The sequence below is a fragment of the Lathyrus oleraceus genome, chromosome 2, assembly GCF_024323335.1.
Source record: "Lathyrus oleraceus cultivar Zhongwan6 chromosome 2, CAAS_Psat_ZW6_1.0, whole genome shotgun sequence".
Classification (NCBI taxonomy): domain Eukaryota; kingdom Viridiplantae; phylum Streptophyta; class Magnoliopsida; order Fabales; family Fabaceae; genus Lathyrus; species Lathyrus oleraceus.
This window is the reverse complement of record NC_066580.1, coordinates 44,908,037-44,914,036: the sequence shown is the minus strand read 5'-3', so window position 1 is coordinate 44,914,036 and position 6,000 is coordinate 44,908,037.

Here is a 6,000-nt window from a genome sequence, read left to right as displayed (position 1 = left end):
GAGAAGTCAGATACATTTGATGTCTTCAAAGACCTGTGCATAAGACTTCAAAGGGAAACAGCCAGTTGTGTGGTCCGGATAAGAAGTGATCATGGTACGGAGTTCAAGAATTCCAAGTTTGATGAGTTTTGCTCGTCTGAAGGAATAAGTCATGAGTTCTCCTCCCCTATAACTCCTCAGCAGAATGGAATAGTTGAAAGAAAAAATAAAACTATTCAAGAATCTGCCAGAGCAATGATTCATGCAAAGAAGCTCCCCATGCACTTCTGGGCTGAAGCAATGAATACCGCATGCTATGTTCACAACAGAGTCACCTTGAGAAAAGGAACCTCCTCCACTCTATATGAAATATGGAAAGGCAGAAAACCCACTGTGAAGTACTTTCATATCTTTGGAAGTAAATGCTACATTCTCACAGATCGTGAACAGAGAAGGAAGCTAGATCCCAAAAGTGATGAAGGTATATTTCTGGGATACTCCACTAACAGCAGAGCCTACAGAGTGTTCAACTACAGGACCAATGTCCTGATGGAATCCATAAATGTCATTGTGGACGACAAAGAGGAAGGAACCGATGTCATGGAGGATGTTGAAACATTCCTTGACAGTTCACCTGACAGTCCTGTCAAGTCTGAAGAAGTACAGGAACCCCCTCCTGAATGTGAAGTAGATGTAACCACCAAAGTGCCATCTATCAGAATTCAGAAAGACCACCCTAAGGATCTTATCATAGGGGATCCCACCAGTGGTGTAACTACCAGGTCAAGAGGAATAAACTCAAATTCCTGCTTTTTATCCAAGGTTGAACCAAAGAATGTGAAAGAAGCCCTGACTGATGAATACTGGATCACTGCCATGCAAGAGGAACTTGAGCAGTTCAAAAGGAATGAAGTCTGGGAACTAGTTCCAAGACCTGAAGGGACCAACATCATTGGTACCAAGTGGATCTACAAAAACAAATCTGATGAGAAAGGAGTAATTACTAGGAATAAAGCGAGACTAGTAGCTCAAGGATACACTCAAGTTGAAGAGGTAGATTTTGATGAGACATTTGCTCCTGTGGCTAGGCTTGAGTCCATCAGATTGCTGTTGGGGGTAGCATGCATCCTGAAGTTTAAGCTATTCCAAATGGATGTGAAGAGTGCATTCTTGAATGGCTACCTGAATGAGGAAGTCTATGTGGAACAACCTAAAGGGTTCTGTGATCCTAACCAACCTGAGCTTGTATACAAGTTGAGGAAAGCCTTGTATGGGTTGAAACAAGCTCCTAGAGCATGGTATGAAAGGTTAACCGAATTTCTAACCTCAAATGGATACAGAAAGGGTGGCATAGATAAAACCTTGTTTGTGAAGGATGAAGAAGGCAAAATCATGATAGCTCAAATCTATGTTGATGATATAGTCTTTGGTGGAATGTCAGAACAAATGGTTCAAAAATTTGTTCAACAGATGCAGTCTGAGTTTGAAATGAGTCTAGTAGGAGAACTGACCTATTTCCTTGGAATGCAAGTAAACCAAATGGAGGACTCTATGTTTCTCTCCCAAAGCAAGTATGCCAAGAACATAGTTAAGAAGTTTGGTATGGATAATGCTAGGCACAAGAGGACTCCTGCTCCCACTCATCTGAAGTTGACCAAAGATGATGGAGGGCCTAGTGTGGATCAATGCTTGTATAGAAGCATGATAGGTAGTCTGCTGTACCTAACTGCAAGTAGACCTGACATCTCTTATGCAGTTGGAGTGTGTGCCAGATATCAAGCAGAGCCTAAGGTGAGCCACTTGAATCAAGTCAAACGGATTCTCAAGTACATCAATGGGACCTGTGACTATGGGATGCTGTATTCATATGGGTCTGAGCCTGTCCTATCTGGGTACTGTGATGCTGACTGGGCTGGGAGTGCTGATGACAGAAAAAGCACATCAGGTGGATGCTTCTTCTTAGGAGACAACCTCATATCTTGGTTCAGCAAGAAGCAAAATTGTGTTTCTCTGTCCACTGCAGAGGCTGAATATATAGCTGCTGGAAGCAGTTGTTCCCAACTGGTTTGGATGAAACAGATGCTCACTGAGTACAATGTCACTCAAAATGTCATGACATTGTTCTGTGATAATCTCAGTGCCATCAATATCTCCAAGAATCCCATCCAACACAGCAGGACCAAGCATATTGACATTAGGCACCACTTCATCAGAGATCTGGTGGAAGACAAGGTGATCACTTTGGAACATGTAGCCACGGATCTTCAACTGGCTGACATATTTGTAGGTGTTTAATTGGCTGCATTATATGGTAAAACACTAATGTCTTGACTGATGTCATAACATGTATGTGTGACTACATTGTAGTTACTACAGGACTAGCTAACACAGGATTTAATGAATATCAAACTGGATGTTGTGACACTCATACCTGTTAACAGATACTAAGGAATAGAACAGCAGGAGTTCTGTTAGAACTTAGTATTTAAGTGCAGTCTGGTTATCAAGGAAGAACCAGACCTGGCATAAGGCCTACTGATTGAATGTCAAACTGGATGTTATGACATTCCTCATTGACAGCAGGAACTGAAGATTAGGCAGAGTGGTGTTCTGCTATACTTCAGCATGTAACTTAGTTTGTTCTTCAAAAGAATAACAGAACTAACTTAAGGCCAATTGTGTAAATGTTAAGTTGGACACTTTGACATTTATTAATGTAAGTTGTTACTGTAGTATGATCATTTTGATCATGTACAGGTCAGCAAAATTGTACAGTCTGTTTTCTGGAAAAACAGACTCAGCATATGGACCTTGATGTCAAGCTGAATGTCGTGACATTCATTCCTGACAGCATATGCTAAATTGTAGGTTGTTCAGTTTTCTGTTTCAGCTTTTTCTCAGGCTATTCTTCAGGAAGTCAACAGCTTAGAGAAAAACCAGGAAATCAACAACCAATCTACATTCAATGAACCTAACAAATAGCCTATTTGTTAGTAACCTAAATGTTGAATTTATGGGAACTTGAGTGACCTTAAATTCAGGAGAATACAGGTGCAAAATCCCAGGTGCTGCAATATAAAAAGGAAGGCGTTCCTTCATTCAGTCTCAGGGATTTTGACGCGTGAAGATTTTGTGTGTCCATCATACTTCACTGCTGTATTTTTGTGAGTCTAGTATTAGACGTATCTTGTAAGCCAAGTCATTATCAAGTAGATGATAGCTTTGGCATAGGGTGTTCATTGAGTTGTAAGTGTTGTGTCACTCAAAGCTTTTAAGCGTGAGTGGTGTGTATCTTGATTTAAGCTGTGAAGCATAATCAAGAGTTGTTTTTGAAGTGTGACTTCAAAGTGTCTTTAATATCACTGAGGTGATTGAGGGGGAGTGAGTAGGAACTCTGATCTTAGGTTAAGATTGAAATTGCATTGGGTAGGGATTAAGTGATAAGTTGTAAACGGGTGAGTTTAGCTTTGAATTGATACTACTAATAGTGGATTTCCTCCCTGGCTTGGTAGCCCCCAGATGTAGGTCATGTTGGACTGAACTAGGTGAACAATTACTTGTGTTATTTACTGCACTTACTGTTAAGTTCTGCATTATCCCTGTCTGTGCAGAATTGGATGTCATAACAACCAGTGTGACATCCAAAGTCTGATAACTAGAATTTCAATATTTACAAAGGCTCTGGATGCTACTCAGTTTGAAAACTTAAGGAGCAAACTGGGAATATGTCTCTCTGAGACCTTATAGCAACCACTGATGCTTGGGATAAATTGTTTAATATCTCTGCCTATTAAACAATTTGCATTAGGCTATGATTGGTCACTAGATCATAGCTATGCTACCTGCAACAAGGGTGGATACAAGAGGGTAAGGAGACACCCTACTGTGAGAAGGCCAATGTATCTGCAGGAGTTCAAGGATGTTGTTCATGCAGGAGTGGTTCTGGATGTCAGAAACAACATCATGGCATCTGATATGGTGGTACCTACTGTAAAGCAAAAGTGGGTGATTACTTGATCGAAGCTGTGAAGCAAGATCAAGTGGATGGTAACTTGGTTGAAACTGTGGAGTAAAACCAAGTCTGTAACTCTGTCGTTATTCTCTGGTTATGTTGTTGGCTTTGGCAACATTTTTGACAAAAAGGGGGAGAAACCCCTGAACAAACAGAGTGGGTGTCTCTACAACAGACACTCATGGGGCTCTACAACAGACTCTCAGGACGACAGATTCCTCCCCTGCAGCAATGCTGTGTGAAGTTCTTATTTAACTTCCATGTGTGTGAGTGTGCTGCCACTCTGAGTGTATTAGCTAGTATTATTTCCTGCTAGGTGTGTGTTTCCGCTGCTATGAACTCTGTTATGGGGATCAAAGTGTTTTAGCCAAAACTTTGCCAAAGGGGGAGTTTGTAGGTGTTTAATTGGCTGCATTATATGGTAAAACACTAGATGGTTACTAATGTCCTGACTGATGTCATGACATGTATGTGTGACCACATTGTAGTTACTGCAGGACTAGCTAACACAGGATTTATTGAATGTCAAACTGGATGTTGTGACATTCATACCTATCAACAGATACTAAGGAATCGAACAGCAGGTGTTCTGTCAGAACTTAGTATTTATTTCCAGTCTGGTTATCAAGGAAAGACTAGACCTGGCATAAGGCCTACTGACTGAATGTCAAACTAGATGTTATGACATTCATCATTGACAGCAGCTGCTGAAGATTAGACAGACTGGTGTTCTGCTATACTTCAGCATGTAACTTAGTTTGTTTTTTCAAAAGAATAACAGAACTAACTTAAGGCCAATTGTGTAAATGTTAAGTTGGACACTTTGACATTTATTAATGTAAGCTGTCACTGTAGTATGGTCATTTTGATCATGTACAGGTCAGCAAAATTGTACAGTCTGTTTTCTGGAAAAACAGACTCAGCATATGGACCTTGATGTCAAGCTGAATGTCGTGACATTCATGCCTGACAGCATATGCTATATTGTAGGTTGTTCAGTTTTCTGTTTCAGCTTTTTCTCAGGCTATTCTTCAGGAAGTCAACAGCTTAGAGAAAAACCAGGAAATCAACAACCAAGCTACATTCAATGAACCTAACAAATAGCCTATTTGTTAGTAACCTAAATGTTGAATTTATGGGAACTCACGTGACCTTAAATTCAGGAGAATACAGGTGCAAAAGCCCATGGTACTGCAATATAAAAAGGAAGGCGTTCCTTCATTCAGTTTCAGGGATTTTGAGGCGTGAAGATTTTGTGTGTCCATCATACTTCACTGCTGTATTTTTGTGAGTCTTGTATTAGACGTATCTTGTAAGCCAAGTCATTATCAAGTAGATGATAGCTTTGGCATAGGGTGTTCATTGAGCTGTAAGTGTTGTGTCACTCAAAGCTTTTAAGCGTGAGTGCTGTGTATCTTGATTAAAGCTGTGAAGCACAATCAAGAGTTGTTTGAAGTGTGACTTCAACTTGTCTTTAATATTGTTTAAAGATAGTAATCACTGAGGTGATTGAGGGGGAGTGAGTAGGAACTCTGATCTTAGGTTAAGATTGAAATTGCATTGGGTAGGGATTAAGTGATAAGTTGTAAATGGGTGTGTTTAGCTTTGAATTGATACTACTAATAGTGGATTTCCTCCCTGGCTTGGTAGCCCCCAGATGTAGGTCATGTTGGACTGAACTGGGTGAACAATTACTTGTGTTATTTACTGCACTTACAGTTAAGTTCTGCATAATCCCTGTCTGTGCAGAATTGGATGTCATAACAACCAGTGTGACATCCAACGTCTGATAACTAGAATTTCACCAAGAAGAAAGATGGAGAGGAACATGTCGTGTCCTCCCATACTAAACAAAGAAGACCCTCTAAAAAGAGTGTTAATACCTTAGGATTGACATTAATTTTGTAAAACAAATAATGTAATCATCTCTGTTGTTTTAATATGTTGGGTTGAAGAAGTTCAACATTTGGACCAACATGTCATGTACGATGTCACGACATCATGCCTGT